General features: G+C 36.5%; 2 pseudogenes; both read left to right on the top strand.

Moving 5' to 3' along the window:
* Positions 1-4,292: 4,292 nt before the first annotated feature.
* On the top strand, positions 4,293-11,718 carry LOC114087060 (glucose-induced degradation protein 8 homolog pseudogene; annotated as a pseudogene).
* Positions 11,719-19,216: 7,498 nt separating this feature from the next.
* Positions 19,217-21,665, top strand: LOC114082272 (thymidylate synthase pseudogene; annotated as a pseudogene).

Here is a 21,665-nt window from a genome sequence, read left to right as displayed (position 1 = left end):
AGGCAGCTGCTGCAGCTGTTGCTGCTGCTGGCACCGCCGTCGCCCACAGCCCAGGGGGATCAAAAAGATCTCCAGAAAAATCCCAAACATAAATCCTGCTCTCCCGCTTGGCTTCAAACTCCTCTCTTTTCTGCTCTGGGCTCTCTTTTTCCCCCTCCCTCTCTTGCTCCTATTGTTGCAAAACTTGAAAAATTCAAAAGTTGAAAAATTCACCGGTTCCACCCTCTGGACCCCGCTAGAGCTAAAGAAATATTATAATCTTAATGCACTTTTTCAGGATGAGAGTAATAAAATATCCAAACTGAAATTTTCATTGGGTTTGACAGCAAATTTGAGCAGGCAGAAAAATCAATGAACTTAAAGACAAGTCATTTGATATTATATTCGAAGAAGCAAAAAGAAAAAGGAATGAAAAAAACCGAACAGAGAGCATAAAGGACTTATGAAACACCATCAAGCAGGTCACTAGATGCAGTATAAGCATTCAAGAAGAAGGAGGGACAGAGAAAGGAAGAAATATTGGCTAAAACCTTCACAAATTTAAGAAAAGGCATGGCCCTGTAAATCCAAGGGCTCAGTGAAGTGCATGTTAAACCCTAAGAAACTCATATACCAAGACACATTATTATCAAAGCGTCAAAAGACAAAGAGGAAATCCAAAAGTAGCAAAAGAAAAGCAACTCGTTACATACAAAGGACTCCTAATAAGTTTATCAGTGGATTTCTCCAATAGTCAGAAGAAATATTGCAAGCCAGAGACAATGGGACAATGTATTTGATGTGCTGGAAGAAAAACTGTCAACTGAGAATTCTGTGCCTGGCAAAACTGTCTTTCAAAAATGAGGAAGAAATTAAAACATTGTCAGATATACAAAAGTGGAGGGAGTTCATGACCATTTTATCTTTCCTATAAGAAATTATAAAGGAAACCTGTTAGGTAGAAATATGAAAGGGTGCTAGGCAGTAACATGAAATAAAAATGTAAAGTTGTCCAGTAAAAGTAATAATTATATGGACAAATATAAAAATCAGCCTTTTGTTATTTTAGTTTGTGACTTTTTAAAATTTTATTTTAGTTTGTGACTTTTTAAAATTTTGTATAGGATTTGAAACATAAAATGCATACATATACTTATAAATCTATGTTAATAAATACACAATATATAAAGATGTAATTTGTGACACCCATAACTTAAAGTTTGGGGGAAAAGCTAGAAAATGGAAGTGTTATGTGTAATTAAGTTAGTACCAGTTTAAAATGATTTTCTGCAATTTTAGGATGTTATATTTAACCTCCATGATAATAGCAAAGAAAATATCTATAAAATACACACACACACACACACACACACACACATACACACACAAATGAAACCCAAACATGTCACTGCAAAAACACTAAACATAAAAGATGATGGAACTGGAAGAAAAGAGTGATAAAAAAGCTATAATAGATACAGAAAACATTTTTTAAAGGCAATAGTAAGTCCTTTCCTATCAATATTTCAATTGTAAATGGATTAAATTCTCCAAATAAAGTCAGAGATTGGCAGAATGGGAAAAATCTTGATCCAACTATATGCTGTCTACAAGAGACATATTTTAGATTGAAGGACAAGAATAGGTTGAAAGAGAAAAGACAGAAAAAGATATTCCATATAAATAGCAACAAAAATGGAATAGGGATAGCTATACTAATATCGGACAAAATAGACTGTAATCCAAAAACTATTAATAAGATACAAAGGACATCATATGATTAAATTGTGAATTTGCCAAAAGATATAACAATTGTAAACATATATGCATCAAACATTAGTGCTCCAACATATATAAACATTAACTAAACTAAAAGGAGAAATTGATGTTCTGCAATAACATCCAAACAAACAAACAAACAGAATATACATTTTTCTCAATTGCATAAGGAACATTCTTTAGGACAAACCATATGTGAGGCTGCAAAACATGCCCTAAAACTTTTTTTTTAAGATGAAAATATGGAAAGTATCTTTTCTGATCAAAATGGAGTGCAACTAGGAGTTGACATTAGAAATACTGGAAATCTACAAAAAATGTTAAAATTAAATAGTATATGATAAACAATAAGTCATAGGGAAAAAATCAGAGAAATTAGAAAATGTATTGAGGCAATGAAAATACAACATAGAAAAACTTACAGGATGAGGAGAAAACAGTTTTGAGAGAAACTTGTAACTATCAACAGTAAATTTTTGAAAGGAGGAAAAATAGCAAATCAGTAACATAGCTTTACAACTTAAGGAATTGTAAGAAGAGAAACATAAGCCCAAAGGCAGCAAAAGGAAAAAAATAAAGATGAACGTGGAAATAAATAAAATATAGAACAAGAAAGAAAGGAGAAATCAATAACCAAGAGTAAATTCTTGAAAAAGATAAATAAAAAAAAATTATTAACAAGTCTTTAGGTAAATTTACTGAGAGAAATATAGAAGACATAAATAACTAAACCTGGAAACAAATAAGAAATTATTACTGATTTCAGAGAAATAAGAAAGATCACAAGAGAGTATTATAAACAATCATACACCAAAAATTGGATAAACTAGATGAAATGGACAAATACATAGAAATGTAAAAACTAACAAGACTGAAACATGAAGAAGCAGAAAGGTCTGAGTAGACCTAAAACAGTAAGGACATGAATCAGAAAATCTCTCAAAAACAACAACAACAACAACAAAAACCTTCTAGACTAGATCACTTCACTGGTGAATTACTACCAGGTGTTTAAATAATTAACACCAATCTTTCACAGATACTTTCAAAAATTTTAACAATAGAGAACATTTACTAACTCATTTGTGAAGCCTGCATTACCATTACCATGACACCAAAGCCAAATACATACACATAAAATAAATAAAAGAAAAAGAAAGAAGGAAGAAAACTGCAAACCAATATCTCAATGGACACTGATGCAAAAATCCTCAATGAAACAGTAGGAACCTGATTTTTAAGAGCATAGTGAAATTACCATATGCCATAGGTGATATGCTCCTGATATACAAGGATAGTTCAACATATGAAAATCAACCAATGAAAAACATCATATTAACAGAATGAAGAAAAAATCACATGGTCATTTAAATTGATACAATAAAAAAAAGAATTAAATTGAATCATTTGCTGGTAGATGGATGGAACAGAGAATATCACGCTAAGTGAAATAAGCCAGACTCAGAAAGCCAAGGGTCAAATGTATTTTCTCCTATATGCAGAAGCTAAAGAGATATAAGGAACTAAAAAAAGGGGAGAGAGGAGATCTCATGAAGACAAAAGGGAGACCGCTAGAATAAAGGTAGGGAATCCAGGCGGAGGAAGGACGGATGGGAAAGGGGAGGAACTGTAGAATAAAATTGATCAAACTATGCTATAGGCATGTGTGAATGTATCAAAATAAATTCCATTTTATGTATGTCTATACTGCAACAATTGAAAATAATAAATTAATGGAAGAAATATCAATAGAAGAGAGGAAGGGGTTGGTGGAGGGAGGAGGGAAAGGAAAGGGAAATGCTAGGAATTGAAATGGAGTAAATTATGTTGTATACATGTACGGATGTCAAAATGAACCCATTATTACATACAACTAATATTTTAAAAATTGATACAGAAAAAGCATTTGGCAAAGTTCAGTGCTGTCTCAAAATTAAAAAAAAAAAAAAAACACTCTACAGACTACACACAGATGAAACTTACCTCAACATAATAAAGGCATATGTGAAAAGCCCATAACTTTCATCATACTCGGTGGAAATACTGAAGACGTCTCCCCTGATAGGAGGAGGACGACAACGATGCCCACTTTCACTTCTGCTTAATATATTACTGGACACAGCAATCAGGCAAAATAAATAAATAAAAGAAATAAAAGGCTGGAAATAAGTAAAATTACCATGGTTTATGCACAACTTTTTTTATATGTAGAAAACCCTGAGGCGAGCATACACACACACACACACACACCCCGCGCATGCATGTCGGAGCTATTCCATCCCCAGCAGCAAAATGTGGGAGGAAAAAAAAAATTGTCAGAATGAGTAGAGCAAAGTTTCAGGAAATAAAACAAGCATGCAAAAATCAGTTGCATTGGTTCCCTGCCTGGCCTCCGCCTCCGCCCCCGCCTTGGCCTCCACTTCCCTCTGCTGGGCGGTGGCCGCAATTGCCCCTCCCTGGTTGGGTTAGCTGCTGCAGAGGCGCTGTGGCCACCGCCCAGCGCGGGAGGCGGGATCCGAAAGAAATAAACCAGAATGAGTTATGTAGAAGAGCCTGATGAAATCAGGAAAGATGAATGGATGGAAAAGCTCAACAACTGACACATCCAGCGGGCGGACATGAATCGCCTCATCATTAACTACTTGGTCACAGATGGCTTTAAGGAAGCAGCAGAGAACTGTCGCCTAGAATCTGGGATTGAACCCAGTGTGGATCCGGATACTCTTGATGAGAGAATCAGGATTCAGGAGTTGATTCCGGAGTCCACCGCATTGATTAACAGTCCCTGTCCGGAGCTCTTGGACACAAACTGGTAACAGCAACAGCATGTAATTGAGCTGATCCGCCAGCGACAGATCTAGGCGCGCTAGAGGAGAGAGCAGGGGGCAAGGAGAGCAGTGTGCCTTAGGGAGATGGAGCGCATGCTGACCCTGCTGGCCTTCTATAGCCCTGAGGAGGAGTCAAGCTTCGGAGAACTCCTTCAAAAGCAAAAGGTTTGGAGTGAGGTTAAACAAGCTTTTCTAGATTATGAAAATCGCAGGTCAACACCCAAGATGGCAAAATTATAGAAACTGTTATTTTGGGCTCAGAATGTGCTGGGCCAGAAGAAAATAAAATATCCCAAAATTATAGACCTTAGCAAAGGTGTGATCCAGGAGCCCAAGGAGAGCCTTGCAAGCCAACCCCGCACTGTCCCACGCACCGAACCCACCTTCCTTCCACGGAAACCAAAGACTTCCACTGCAGCAGGAACATTTTTTCCCTCTTGTAGATTTCTTTGTTTGTTTGTTTGTTTGTTTGACTCAGCATCTTTCTTAAAAGGAAAATGGCCCTTTTAAATGCTGGAAGCTCCACGGTGAAGGGCGCCTTCTGGGAAGGCTGTCTGTCCCTGCACTTGGTGTGTCCTGAGGACCTCCACACCTTGGGTCACAGTCTGGGAGCTCCTTTGTCTGGCTGCCATAGGGGCTGGGTTCCTAGGGCTGCTGTTATAACCAGGCCTCCCTGGAGGGACAAGAAAAGCACCCATCACTTACTTTCTGCTGGCTTGTAGGCAGACAATCCCTTTGTTAATTTTCCTAAGTCTTCCTTCAACTTGCAGTTTTTCCTCACACCATGTTTTTCATTTGTTTTCGTTTTGTTTTTCTCTTCTCTAGGAAAAAAAAAAACATATAAATTTATAAATCCTAAAAAAAAAAAAAAAATCAGTTGCATTTCATACACTAACAATGAACAATCTAAAAAGAAACAAGAAATTAAGAAAATGATTCTATTTATAGTAACAACAAAGAGAATAAAATACTTGGGTATAAACTAAATTGAGGATGTGAGAGACTTATACACTGAAAACTATAAAAGATTATTGAAATTAAAGAACACACAAATAAATGGAAAAACATCACATGTTCATAAATTGAAGGATTTAATACTGGTAAGATTTCAATATTGCCCAAAGTGATCTACAAATTCAATGCAATTGCTATCAAAACCTCAAACATTTTTTATTAGTTAGTTATAGTTATACATAATATGGGGATCCATATTGTTATAATTATATGAGACTGGAATATAATTTGCTCCAATTCCATCCCCCATACTTCCCCTTGCCCTCCCCTCCTACCATCCCCATTCATTACCCTTTACTGGCCTTTAACTTATTTACAGTTCTTTTTAAATTAATGATTTATAGATTACACATAAGGGTGAAATTCACTGTGGTGTATTCACATATACACATAGCATAGTTTGGTCAATTCCATTCCACCATTCCTCCCTATTCCCATCCCTCCCCCCTCCACTCCAGTGCCTTCCTGTACTCCCTCCCTGCACTCTACTGATCTCTTTTCTATTTTCATGGGATTCCCCTTCCCTCTTTTTTTTTTCCTTATTTTGGTCTAGCTTCTGCATATGAGAGAAAATATTTAACCCTTGATTTACTGAATTGGAATTATTTTAAGTTCCATCCATTTTCCAGCAAATGCCATAATTTCTTTTTTCTTAATGGCTGACTAAAATTCCATTGTGTATATGCTACATTTTCTGTATCCATTGCTCTGTCAATGGGCACCTGGGCTGTTTCCATAACTCAGCTACTATGAGTTGTGTTGCTGTAAACATTGATGTGGCTGTATCAATATAGTATGCTGATTTAATTCTTATCATAAATACTCAGGATTGGGATAGCTGGGTTACATGTGGAAAATAGTATGGTTTTCCTTAAACAATTGAACAGAACTATCTATCATATGACCCAGCAATTCTGTTTCTCCAAAATACCTCTAAAGAATTAAAAACATGAGCTCAAACAGATGCTTGTACCTCCATGTTTACAGCAGTGAAATGAGATACATGTCCACTGATGGATAAAGAGATAAACAAAATGTGTTATATCTGTATAGTGAAATATTCTTCAACCTTAAAAAGGAAAGAAATTTCAATGCATACTACAACATGGATGAGCCTATGAAAAATGCTAAGTGAAATAATCCAGTAACAAAAGAGAAATGAGGTGTCTAGAATAGTCAAATGCAAAGATAGAAAGTAGAATTGTAGGGGGAAGGGGAATGAGATTATTGTTGTATGGGTTCAATGAACTTAATTATCAGTGAATTGCACACAAAAATGGCTAGAAGGATATGTTTTATTCAGTATTTGTTTTACCAAAACAAAAAATTACCCAGAATACAATACAGGGGGACAAGACAATAGAAAATATAAAAAGCCAAGTTAAAAGATATGGAGAGAATTAAATGACTAGCTTGCTCACAGAATAATTCATGATTATTTGTGACCTGAATCTTTGAGGATGACATCTCGAAACTATATTCTCCATACTTGTTGCCCTACTGGCTTCAGAAACTAGAGGATAGGAGAAAGGGAGATGCCAGGATATTTCTCCTCTCTCTTCTCTGAGTTTTGTGGCAGTGTCTCCATCAATGAATGTGTGTCCTCTATCATACCTCTTCTTATAGAACAGAAACATAGTGTTTTTAGATACCCTACACTTCTAAGTTCTGGTAAAGGTATTTTCTCCTTGTATCCCTATAGTCTTAGGAAAGCCAATAGTTTTTTGCTATTTAGAAATAGCAAAAAAACTTTAGAAAGTTTAACTTGTCTCATTATCTCCTATTTGGCTTTTAGATGCACCAAAACATGTGTAACTAGTTCCCTGTATTGAATTCCTTTTGTCAAATTGCCTGGCTTTAACTCTCTTTTCCTGACTGCTTAAGTCAAGCACACATCTCATCTAAGTTTGAGAGGAGAGAGAATAGAGAATGGAAAAAAAAAGCTATCAGTGATGGCTGAGTTTTCCCAAATAAGTTCAAGGTGTAAAAACTCAAATTTAGGAAACTCAAATAGTATTATTAAAAGGAAATCCAGGGGCGGGGGGGGGGGGAACCATCAGAATGAAACACGAGGAAGAGGAGCTCTTAACACCAACTCACCAATGGAAAACAAAAAGAAATTAGTAGCCATAGGTGATTTATGAGAGATCCACATAAAACCTACAGACAAAGAAATATTGGAAGTAAAATAATGGCACCATAGAAATACTAATGAAAGAAAGTGGTGTGTCTCAATTAATATTGGACAAGATATGTTTTAAGACAGAAATATTTATTAGCAGTAAAAAGGGTCACTATATGTAATGAAGACTTAATCCACCAAAAAATGTAAAAGTCCAAAACTGTTGCAAAATACATAAGATATATAAAATTAAAAATGAAAGAAAAGGTAAAATGGAGAAATTCAGTTTTATTGGAAATGTTTAGTGTACTTCCTCTGTGGTGTCATTCAGGTGGTGGCATGGATACTGCAGGCCAAGTTTGTTGTGATAATCAGGAGCAGAAAGTAGGCAGAAAGATCTGAAAAACCTGCAGTTTGGCCAGAAAATTGGGAGAAAAACTGGGACTAAGAAGGTGTGGTTGTTAAAAGGAATATAGTTGTTAAAGTGAATATACACTAAAAAATTGCTAATTACTTCACCCAGAAACAATTGGAAAGATGGCTTGAGGGCATCTCATGCTTAAGGGGTAAAAGTAAAAATTTCATTGAGAAGACACCATAGGGGAACCTGGCTTACACAGGGGGGACCTAGGAAGTTGTTATGCCTTGCTTAGCCATCCATGCACTCAAAGACTGTTGCAGCCATGGTCCCAGGAGGCTTGACTACTGCTTCAGATGGTGGCAGACCTTGGTGTCAATCATGTGGTACTGGTTCTGCAGTAATGTAGGATGCTGGAATTAGGGGGTCATGGAGGCTTTCACTGAGATTTCAAAGACCTTAGAGGCCAAGCAAAGTACAGCAAGGACAGAGTTTTATGGGCCACCCCTGCAAGGGCAATGTGTGAAGATGTGAGAAGGAAAACAAAGCTGCAGTAGAGACTCCCAAGATTAAGAGATGCCAGTAACATGAAACATCTGCCTAGGAAAGTTGAGAAAATCCAGCAGACACAAGCCAAGTGAGAGGCCATGTGGGCTGCAACCAGCAAAGCCATAAGGGAAGAGCTACGTAAGCCATTTGGAGAGAACATGTGCTCCAGATGCAGGACTGGAGCTACAGGACTTGAACTAGTGATCCTCCGATCTCAGGAGTTTATCATTTCAGAGAAATTTTCTCCATCTTTAAAAAGTAGCATTATAGAAAATTTAAAAATTGAAAGAAACCTTTTAAATCATTAGATCAATATTTTAAGTGCTAGTATAAAAGTAGGAGTAAATGTTATAGCTGTAAAATGGAATAATAATGCATGACCAGGGTTGGAGTTGTGGCTCAGCAGTAGAGCACTCGCCTAGCATGTGCAAGGGCCTGAGTTTGTTCCCCAGCACCACATAAAAATAAACAAATAAAATAAAGTTATTGTGCTCAATTACAACTAAGAAATAAATATTTTTTAAAAATAATGCATGACCAAGCAAATTTTTAGAGTTGATATAAGTATCACCTAAGTTTTATGAGGAAATGTTTTGTAAATTGTAATACAGGATCATTTACCTCCACATTTTAAAGGATGAAAGTTGGCTTATAGTTTGGACCACCTAATTAACTGTTTAATTTAGTAAGGGATATTTCCAGAGTTAAACAAAAAATACAAATGCAGATGTCTGAAGGAACAAGGGAGGTTCACACATGAATGAAACAGGTCTTGATGAAATAATTCAGGGAGTGGCAGCCTTGTGGCAAAGTGGAGGGTGTATGCCCCATTAAAAGTGGGCAACCCATTCTAAGTTTTTCAAGAAAAGCTTGGACTCTCGGAATTTATGCAAATTTCACCGATTTGAAAATGTTGATAAGTAAACCGATTCCCACATAAACATGTTTTAAGTTCAAATTCAGCTTTTAAACTAAAAACCTATAATTTTTACATGAGGCTTTGTATCCTTATCAAATAATGTCCAAAAAACAAACTTACCTATGTTTAATTACCCTCAGATATAGGAACAATGGATAAAGACAATAGCCAGCATTGTTCTATTGACTTACTGTATTCCAGGAACCCAGTGTGCTTATAGTTCTATATTCATTTTGTCAGTTGATTCTTATAAGAAAATTTTAAGAAAAATTATTATTGTAACCCCCAATTTCAGAAAGAAGACAGAGGATTGGAAAGTACTTAAGATTGTAATACTGTAAATGAATCAAGACACAAACGAGGTCAAAGTCCACAGTAAATATTAGGTGTTCAGTAACAGATGATTGCAGTTTAGTTTAAAAGAGCAATGCTTCCCATTCTGAGGTTCCTGATTCCCTGTCTGTCCCCTAGTTTAAAAGACTAATAGAAAACTATTTCCTATTAGAAGGGAAAGGGAGTTTGCTAGAATCATCTTTCAAATTATCAAATCATATAAACTAATTAAGGGATCATTGTAAGAAGAAAAGTTGTAAAATACAATGCAGAAATTATTTTTTATATTTATTTTTAGTTGTGGTTGGACACAATATCTTTATTTTATTTATTTATTTTTATGTGGTGCTGAGGATTGAACCCAGAGCCTCGCATGTGCTAGGTAAGCTACTGCTGAGTCACAATCCCAGCTCCAATGCAGAAATTATTAAAATGACAAATATTTTACATCAAATCTTTATATGTTACATAAAGAACTACATATCCGAAAGTATATTTAAGCTTTAAAATATTTGTTTGACAAAACTATTAGTAGCAATTTATGGACCTTCAAATATTTTAGATTTAATAGATAAAACATATTTTTCAAAGAATGTAAGCACCAAAATATTATGCTGAAAAGACCATTGAAAAAAGGAAGTGCAGGATGATATTACATTTTGCAATGTGACCAAAATCTCTTCCAATAGATGCATGTACTAAGGACATATTAAAGGTCATCAAATTGAATCTCTTACTTTGCATTTTTGTTCCCAAGAATAATAATAAAAAGGAACCAAGAAAGATGATAGTAATTTTTCACAAGCTAGACATCACATCAATATATTCATAAAGAATATACATTGAAAGCTTACACATTACTAAATCTTCTCATTTTAAAACAACTATCTTTAATAATGTATTAAAAATCGATATAGCATGAACAACATACACCCGCATACATCTGTCAAAACTTAGCACCTAAGCTCTGCCAAATCCAGAAAACACATCAACTTTATCAACCTACCTTTAGATACCAATACACAGAATACACATCTAAGGCTGCAGCTGGGGTCCTGGGCCTCTAACCACAAAAAAAAATACGCCATTATAAGGATAAATATTCAGAATCTGAACTTAAACACTTGAGGCAAGAACAGCAAGACTGTAACTCATTCCTCAGGCTTAGCACTTTTACACAAGGAACACAAAGCTCCTAATTCGCCTAAAATAACTCTAAAGCCACTAGACTAATATGAGTTACAAAAATTCTTGAGAGTTTGGACTCCTGGACAATCACCAAAGTACAGAAACCACAAGAAAAACCCATGAAGATACATTGGATTTTCACACACACACCCTTTTTTAAAGTTAGTCTCATTACAACAGCTACGTCAAGGTTTACAGGCCCATTTCCATCCTAACAATTAACAACTGCTTTAAAAAAATTCTCAAAGGGGGATTTTACCAAGGTGCTAATACAAAGTACTGGAGAAGAGAATAGGGAGCTGGTGAGCAAGCTGAGATGGGATCCTTTTCAGGCAAGATTTCTCTGTTTCTTTATAAGTATCGCACTTCTCTGCTTTCTCAGGAAAACTCCTCTATAGATGCTTTGGTGGGACAGGGACCTCAGCTCCTAGAGAAATCACCCTTCAATACAATTTGGGGACTCTGGATGAGCTGTAGGCGGCTGCGAATGCCACAGGACCTCACCAAGTGGACCAGACCCAGGGGAGCATTAGCTCTCCAGTTCACCCTCCAGTCCCGCTCAATTGCTCCCTCTTATTCTCTCCTTAAAGTCAGCTCTCATAGCCCTCTGTATCCTAAAATCATTCTTGGCGTCTATGTTAGCGGCTAGGCGGCCTCATGCTCTCCCAGCCCGGATGCATGCCACACATCCCCAGAGGTTCGGCGCCACTTCCCTGCCACTGTCCCTCGCGGGTCACAGACACTGCCCCAACCCTTACCTGGGCATGAAGCTGGGCGCTCCTTAGTCCCTACTGCCCGCTGGCAGCAGGAGCTTCTTGGAGGTAGGCGGTGGGGTGGCCCTAAGGGCGGTTGCCTAAAGTAAGAAATTATACCCCATTTGATTCAAATGTATGTATTGTCAAGATCATTGTACTGTCGTGTGTAACTAATAAAAAAAATTATTGAAAGAAAGAAAGAAAGAAAGAAAGAGGACCTGGCCGCCTGCCAGGGGCGGGACAGAGGTGGGCAGGAAGAGCAGATAGGAGTCACCTATAGGAAAGGCGCCTGGTAGGTCCCTGGACCACCGCCCTATCCCGTGGGGGTTCTGCTCTTCCCCGCGCAGCGCGTGCCACCACCTCTGGTTAACAGCCTCCAGCAACGGCTACTCGCAGGACCTGGACTGGATAACTAGGGCTTCGCCGCCCCTCTGACTTGGCGTTGGAAGCGAAGGGAACCCTGCATCAACTCTGGAGAGCCCTGATTTGCAGGATCGCCCTTAGACAAGGCAGACGCCTCAAGGAAAGTCTCTTCCCTGCTCTGAATAATGTCCACACCCCAAAGAACTTCTCCCAAATACGTGAGTGCTGGGACCACGAGGATGCAGTCTTCTGGCAGTTAAGCTCCTACCCTGGTAAAGAACCTTGGCTTCATTCCTGAGAGAGCGAGTGGCAAATAAGATCGCCCCAGGCATCAGTTCACTTTGACAGCCTGCTAAGGTAGTTAGGGCTGTTAATCACCAACCTTCTCTGGCCTGCTGAAGTCCAGTGGGCTGGACAAACTGGGATACCAGGTGGGAGAGGGATGCAGGGATGAGGTCCAAGCTGGCCAAATCCCTTGAAAAGCCTCAAGGAACATTTTGGGTTATGCATTTTTCCCTTCAAAAGGCAAAGATAACAATCAAAATGTTCTTTGATTTTGTTAATAATCCAAATGGGTCTGTGGATTATATCAAAGGAGAATTATAAAGGAGACCAAAAGAGATCATCTAGCCAGAGTCTGCATCTGTCTTAAATGGGGCGGGGGAATATATATAGTTTCTTAGTGTTCATATAATTTATCAATATATAACATATATATAAATTTTATGTACATATAAAATTTCTCAATAATCCTGCATTTTCTTATTTTTCTCACATTTCTGCTACATTTTTCATTTTTAAAATCATTCCTGGCTATTTCATATTCTTTCTTACAATTGAGAATGGGATCAATTTTTTTCTATTGTATTTTGAGTATTGTTTGCCTATATTTAAACTGCTGCTTTACTGTGTATGTGCATATGGATGTGTGTACTATATAAATGGAATTATTTGCCTGGATGTCAAAAAGACTTTTGGCATATTCACAACCCTTTCTTGTAAAATAACTTAAAATTTAGATACTGAACAGTGGATTTTTAATACAGAGTATATTAAATCAATGGCCTAATGTATAAACAGCTTCAAAATTGCAAATTGTTTTTTTAAAGATCACCACAAATATATTTTTAAACTTTTCTGTTTGAGATGTATCTGAGAAAAAATAAGAATTAACTAGAAAACAGCCATACACACAATAGTGTCCATACACACAATAAAGCAGCAGTCTTAACAGGCAAACAATATTCAAAATATAATTAGAAAAAATTGATTCAATTCACAATGAAATAACCAAGAAAGATAAAAAAAAAATTAAAATGTAGGAGAAACATAGGGAAAATAAGAACAATGCGAGACTGTTGAGAAATTATTTATAAGATTTTACTAATTGGAAAGATATAAGCTGCCTAAGTAAGAACACAAGATTTTAAATGTGCAAACTTCAAGCATACTATTCCTCTCTAATGAAAATATCTATAATGTAGATATCTCTACTAATAAGGAAACTGAAGCAAAGTAAAATGAATTCTCAAAGGTCATAATCTTTGTAATGTATTTAAGATAATAAACCCCAATAAAGCTCTGTAAATGCTGATTACAGTTTGATCGTCACAGAAGTACCAGAATGAAATTGTGCTGCTTCAAATAATCTAGACACCATTTACTAGTTTCCCAAGCACAGGAAGAATAGGATTAGGCTTTGCTTTGCTGGGGAAAAGCTTTCCTGGGACCTTTCTCTCCCTTCTTCTTCTATACTGAATACACATCTCTTCTCTACTTAACCAAACTGTTATAATCTCTGTTGTGATACACTTGTTAGTTCCTTTCCTAGGGAAAAGCATTTGCTAGAATGAGGATGGTTGAATATATTAGTCACTTTTAGTGAAATCCCATCTCTTCATTTCTTATTCATCATGTAATAAATATTTACAGAGTATTTTAGTGTTCCCTGCATTGAATTTGAGGTCCATCTTTGCCATACATGGCTGGAAAATGCATATTTGCCTTCTTGATATGAGCTGGTACTCCAAGGTGAAAATTATCAATATAAATGATACTCAAATAGTTGGGACCAACCACTAATCCTTTCTAAATCATCTAATTATTGTCTGGATTTTCAGCTCCTTAGAACAGGTGGCCCAAGTGTTTTCTTGATCATTATTTTGGGCAATTTCCTCTGTTGCTTTCTTATTGTCAGTTTTCCAGGCCTACAAACCTGTAAACATTTACATCAAGGTTCAAGTACACCAAAACTATTTTTAAATTATACTTATTGAGACTGAAGGAGTCCAAGAGTTGACTTCCACAGTTATTTGTAAAATAATCTACATTTAAAACCTCACTGGTGTTATCCACTTGATGTTTCTCTATGAATTTTGAACTTCTGTTATCCTTTGCCTTTATATTGTATAGGAAAGAGGAGCTGTCCAAATTTGTTCTGTAGTTTTGTATACACTTTCTGTAAAGTGTTTATAAACAGTTTTATATACCACTTGCAATATAGGCTTTTATGGGCCTTTTGTTCTTTGTGTTTAAGGAAGTAATAGAATGAGTAGAAAGGAAACTTATGTTTCATTTGTTGCATGGTGATTTTTATCAACTACTTATTTCTTACCTGAATCTAAAATTCACTTAATATCAGATACTTCCACTAAATCTCATAATTGGAAAATAATATTTCAAATAATCACTATCAGGATAAGAATGTTTGGTTTGGAATATTTTTTGAAGTAAAACTATAACACAAAGTTTCATTTTTTTAAAAGAGAGAGTGAGAGAGAGAGAGAGAGAGAATGAATTTTTTAATATTTATTTTTTAGTTTTCGGCAGACACAACATCTTTGTTTGTATGTGGTACTAAGGATCGAACCCGGGCCGCTCGCATGCCAGGCTAGCGCGCTACCGCTTGAGCCACATCCCCAGCCCCAAAAGTTTCATTTTAATTGCTATGTTTTCTAAGAAATTTATTAGAGCCAATCAATAATGATAAGTTTAAGTATACATGATTTAGGAACAGAGAGAAGGGATGAGAATTGAAAATATGCAGTAGTTTGTAAAACCTCTTTAGAAAGTAGGGGAAGGGATTTGATACCTTTCCTTCAACATGGCTCTTTTAAAATTTGAAATGTATTGTGAGGTTTTCTTATTCTCATTTGCTTTAAAGCCTTCCCTGTATTGTATCACAGTCTACATTTATAATTGTACATTTTCCTTAGTGGGACACATTGGATTGGAGGATGAAAGGTGTGATAGGAACAAAGGGTATTTAAACATCATTGATTCCAATCCATGTTCCTTGGAGTAGGACATCTGGAGTTAATTCACTTGCCTGGGGCCATATATCAAGTCTGTAGCAGCCAGGGGTAGAACACTGTCTTTCTTTGTGTCTATGTTCTTGCCAGGATATTCTACTCACTGCATGTTTGATTTTAGGGTAAGTTTTAGGCTGCTGGGAACTCAGTTAGAAAGTTACCCATGGCACTATATAGATGGATACAGATTGTTCTAGTCTTTCTTTTTAAGCTTATATCCATGGACTCCCAACTCAATTTCCTTAGAAAACAGGTCCAGACTGTTAAGTATTCTTATGCTGATGGTATGGAATCTGATTGGTAAAATATCAGTTTGTAGAAAATTAATTAATAAAATAACTCATTTCTTATTTCATATGGATCAGAACCTTCCTGTGTTCCAGGAGATGTTATAAGTGTAGTAGATATCAACAACCCAAGAAATGGCCCCAAATCCCTGCCCTTATGGAGACAGGGTTCTAGTTGTGAAGATGAAGTTAGGGTCTATGAGGAATAGAAAAGAAGTATATGAGATTACTACATTCAAGTGCTTAATGTCTGTCAAATTCAACAGCACAATGGAAAAATGTAATAGCTGCTGTTATTGTGACTTATAGATAACTGGTTTTTAAAACATTTTCTTATCTTTTCTCTTCTAATAATCCTGTGGAGAATTCCTGGTGGAACCAGGGCTCAAATGCAGTTGATTGGATTCTAAATCCTTTAATCTTTTTGGTATAGCATTTGTTTTTTTAATAAATGACAGAAGAATGCATTATAATTTTTATAACAAATATACAGCATGATTTTTCATATCTCTGGTTGTATATAAAGTATGTTGACACCAATTCGTATCTTCAAACATGTACTTTGGATAATGATGTCTATTGATACAATTTCAAGACCCAGCTTCTCCTCTGAATTTAACACTGACTGGCTTGAACATAACACAACAATCTAGTTTCTTTATCTATAAAACAAAAACAGTAAGCCTAGCCCTAACTTGTTTTGTTTTGCAGGAGATTTTTGAAAATTCAATAAATGGCTTTTATGAAACTAGTCTCTAAACCACTATATAAATGTGAAACATTGTTATACACCATAATTTTCTTGTTTTTTGTCCAGGGAAAACTGAAGATTTTTTTTTAGAACCAAGAAATAAAATAAAAACTTAAAGAATCTTCCCCCGCCCCGCCGCCATTTTTTATAGCCTGTAAGTTGGAAATAGTTTTAGTTTTGTCAATAATCTGATCTTTTATGGGCTATTCTTTGTAAATCCTAAGAATACCTGTAAACCACAGTTAAAAATATTCTCCTACATGTTCTAAAGATTTTCTAATTTTATAATCAACATTTAGTATTGTTTATTATGTATGACTTGGGGAGGGTTTTTTCAATTTCTGTGTTGCCCAGGTCAACTTTTGTAAATAGTCCATCCTTTTGTCACTGGTATAAAATGTCATAAATAAAGTTTGCAAATGTATAGGTTTGTTTCTGGGCTTGCTATTGTGTTCCATTAGTTTATTCTTTGTCCATGTGCCAATGTGATATCTACGTGGGCATAAATCCTGGCTGCTCTCTTTACCATTTGTCTGGCCTTGGCTACTCAGCCTCAGTCATTGCTTAATAATGGTGTGCACTTCACCATACAGCTGTTGCTGAGCTATTATCCCTTAATGCTGACCTTAAAGTTTTAGGACTTTCTTATCTTCTAAGTAATTCCTATGCCTCACTTGAGTTCACAGTGCTGCCTCTCTTGACCCTGGGACATGGAAGATTTCTAAGCAGTTGTCAAATAGTCCTTGTTCTTCCTAGATGCCATCTATCCAGGACAGAAGGGTAAAAGTTTGTCTGAGTTCCCAAACCTATGTGGGATTTCTGTTATCCATGCTTGGCTGACCAGATTCCTCATTTTCTCTATGAGAAAGAGTACTGAACACTTTAGCTAATGCCTTAGTTGAGGAAATATCACCAGGTAAAAGAAATTAGAGAAGTAAATCATTTTTAAGTATAATTACAAGTATATTATAATGCTATAAAATTAATAACACATGTTCAGAGACCTTTAAAATTTTTAAACTATCATTCTACTACATCAGTCTACATTTACATAAAAATAGCCAATGTGATTAATTTTCCATCTATTCTCAAGAAATAGGAGTTTTTATATGTCTCACTTATGCTATTTATTAAGAACCAAGTTTTCAAGATATTTTATAAGGACCCCATCCCACTATTAGCTTACCAAATGGTAACTTGAACTCTTAAATGAGAGGTACATTTTTAACTATTAGCAAAAATGTTTTCATCTGAAAATACAAGTCCTCATTAATTATTCTATAAAATTTTCATTGATATAAATAGTTTATAATTAGGTTATGCTTATAGAGCACTTAGATTTTCTTTCAGGCGGAGAGTGTAACGATTTGACCTACAATAATTGCTGAAAATATCTTTATCAATTAAGACTTACTAAGAGTCTTTATCAGATGACACACACATGTTAGAGCACTAATCTCCAGGATACATAAAGAACTCAAAAAACTTAACACCAAAAAACCACTAACAACCCAATCAATAAATGGGCTAAGAAGCTGAACAGACACTTCTCAGAAGAAGGTATACATTAAATCAACAAATATAGAAAAAAAATGTTCAACATCTCTAGTAATTAGAGAAATGCAACAAAACTATGCTAAGATTTCTTCTCACACCAGTAAGAATGGCAGTTATCAAGAATACAGGCAACAATAAATATTGGTGAGGATGTGGGGAAAAGGTACACTTACACATTGCTGGTGGGACTGCAAATTGGTGCAACCAATCTGGAAAGCAGTATGGAGATTGCTTAGAAAACTTGGAATGGAACCACCATTTGACCCAACTATCCTACTTCTTGATCTATACCCAAGAGACTTAAAATAAGCTATAGTAATGCAGCCACATCAGTGTTCATAGCGGCTCAATTCACAGTAACTAAACTGTGGAAGCAACCTAGATGCCCTTCAATGGATGAATGGATAAAGAAACTGTGGTATATATACACAGAGTGGAATATTATTCAGCATTGAAAGAGAATAAAATTATGGCTTTTGCAGGTTAATGGATGGAGTTGGAGATATTATACTAAGCAAAGTAAGCCAATCCCAGAAAACGAAAGGCCAAATGTTCTCCCTGGTAAGTGGATGCTGATCCATAATGGGGAAAGGAGAGGCATGGGAAAAATGGAGAAACTTTAACTGGGCAAAGGGGAAGGAAGGTAGGGAGGGTATATGGGGGCAGGGAAGATGGTGTAATGAGATGGACATCATTACCCTAGGTACATGTATGACTGCACATATGGTGTGATGCTACATCGTGTACAACCATAGAAATGTACATTTGTGCTGCAGTTGTGTACAATGAATCAAAATGCATTCTGCTCTTATATATACCTAATTATAATGAATCAATTAGTTTAAAAAAAAAGACTACCGAGAGAGAGAGAGAGAGGGAGAGAGTGAGAGAGAGAGAGAGAGAGAGAGAGACTTCATTGTACCTGCCACCAGCTCTGAGTTGCAGTGCATCCTGTTACCAGCCTTGCAGGAACAGGTTACAGAGCAGCGGCTGCAGCCCAGGGAGCTGCAGTACCTGGGGCAGATCAAGCCCATCCTACATTGTGGCTTCAGAAAGGAAGACTGAATAGACACTGACACCCTGTCTTTCTTTTCTTTTCATGAAAGCATGCTATAGCCTGAGAGATGAATTCCTCTGCTGACAACCAAATGTGTATTCTGGAATGGTGATTTGGAGGAATTGGTGTGATTTATCAAGGGATCCACAAAGCTAAGAACTATCTTCCAGGCAAGAAACATCTGGAATACCAGTGCATCTCAAGCCTTTTGGGATGGCCTGGGATTCTCCACCAGAAAAGAAAGGGTCCTGGGCCCAGTTGGAGACATTTTTGGGCAGAACACAAAGATATGGATTCAGATTATTCTGATCAAGGAGTAGGCCAACTGCAAAAAGTGATCGACATCATCAAAACCAACCCTGAAGACAGAAGAATCATCATGTGTGTTTGGAAACCAAAAGATTTTCCTCTGATGGTGCTGCCTCCATGCCATGCCTTCTGCCAGTTCTACAGTGAATGGGGAGCTGTCCTGTTGGCTGTACCAAAGGTCAGGAGTCATGGGCTTGGGCGTGCCTTTCAACATCGAGTGCTATGCCCTGCTTACCTTACATGATTACACACATCACGGACCTGCAGTCAGGTAACTTTATGCATTCTTTGGGAATGCACATTTTTACCTGAATCACATTGAGCCACTGAAAATTCAGCTTCTACAAGAACCAAGAGCTTTCCCAAAGCTCAAAATCCTTCAAAATGTTGAGAAAATTGACAACTTCAAACTTGAAGACTTTCAGATTGAAGAGTACAATCTACATCCAACTATTAAAGTGGAGATGGTTGTTTAGAGTGCTTTTAAAGGAGTTGGAAAGATCTTGTCCCTGTAGGGGTTGGTCCTGATACCCAGGTGAAAGTTTTTTTCTAAAGAAAAGGAACTAGGTCAAAAATCTGTTCATGACTTACCAATTATTCTTCATTAGCTTTTAAATATGTTACCATTGGCAGACATAACTGCTATTGTTTTAGTAATCACGTTTTGTTAACTGAGGGAGCATGGAAGTCCTGAGAGAAGAAAGTGGAAATTTATATACTTTTATCAAAAATATATAGTATTTCAGTCTCTTGGCTTCATGAAGACTGGTGAATTTCATTAGTTGTATAAGCTATTCCCTTCAATTTTGAAGTAACCCATCATTAATAATATAAGAGCTTATGAATGCTTATTTGTTTTATATGTTGATGTAGTAAAGATCTATCTGAAAAAAAGACTTATTAAATTGTATATAATAAAAAATATGCCCTATAGGAAAGAAAGTAGAACAAATCAGACATAACTTTCCTGTGTTCATATATGAATACACCACCAGGTTAACTCCACACCATGTTCAACCCCAAGAATGGGATCCTAACTAGATCCCATTAAGTTATAATCCATGTATGTATAATACATCAAAAATACATTTACTGTTCCATATATCTAAAAAAATCAATTAAAAAAGAAGGATTGCCTTACCAAAATTATATGCCCTGAGAAGGAGATATGTCCATGCCTTTTCCACATTGTTAACTAAAAACTATCTTCTGTTTCTCCCCAAAGACTTTGCAATATTTCTATTCTAAGGTATTATGCATTTTTATTTATGCCCTCCTATAGAGAATTCTGTGAAATTATTGATGTAATTGATCTCAAGTTGATTTTACACAGCAGACCCTTTATTTGCCAACTATAATTATACAATAATTTTTAACGCCTAAAACTTGGAAAATTATTTCTTTCTGTGGATCTCAAATATTTACAAAGTACCCATTTACCCATTGCACAGTCTTAACCATGGTCAGAAGAAATCCCCCATGGGCAATAGATGTTTCTCTCAGTAGCATGTTTGAATCCTTATGATAATGATGTAGTTGGCAGGCCATAATAATAATTTAAGTGTACATATTCATGAGCACTTGTGTAGGTAAGTTCAGACCTTAAGTTGTCTCTCCTTTTCAGAGCAGTGGTTCTGGTATCAGTTCTGTTTTTACCTTTGCTGTGCTGTTTGAGTCTGCCTGATATGCCTCCAGTTCCCGAGGCCTTTTACCCCCTACTTCTCTGGCCAGAGACTTAGTTTTTCTCTTCCTTTCTCTGGGTTTTAAATATCACAATTGCTGCCACAGTAAAGCTGTTCCCCAATGGGAGTTGGACTAAGGCAGGGATGGGAGAGAGAAGAGGAGAAGCGAAACAACTCAAAGATTCCTTCCATGCCTACTAGTATGCAGGGACCCCTCTACCAGACCTGTGGCGAGAATAAAGGGGTCTCTCCTTGAGTTTTTATGGCATGTTTCTGTCATTTAATGCCATCTCAGATCAAAGCTGGAATACAAAGGACGGGAAAACAAAGAAGAAAAAACCCATTACAAATCGTTATTCAAGTTTAATTTTCAGTTCCCCAATAATTTCTTCCACTCCATCTTGGCTGACACCCGAAGTTTGGGATCTTTAAGAACACAAATGAAGGCTAAACAAAGAATGAAGGTTTAACCAAGGCTCAGCTGAGTATGACTTGGAAAATCTGGGTTTCTCAGTTCTGCCGGG

The sequence above is a fragment of the Marmota flaviventris genome, chromosome 12 (assembly GCF_047511675.1).
Source record: "Marmota flaviventris isolate mMarFla1 chromosome 12, mMarFla1.hap1, whole genome shotgun sequence".
NCBI lineage: Eukaryota > Metazoa > Chordata > Mammalia > Rodentia > Sciuridae > Marmota > Marmota flaviventris.
Note: the sequence above shows the minus strand (reverse complement) of the source record. Positions and strands in the feature narration are given on the sequence as shown.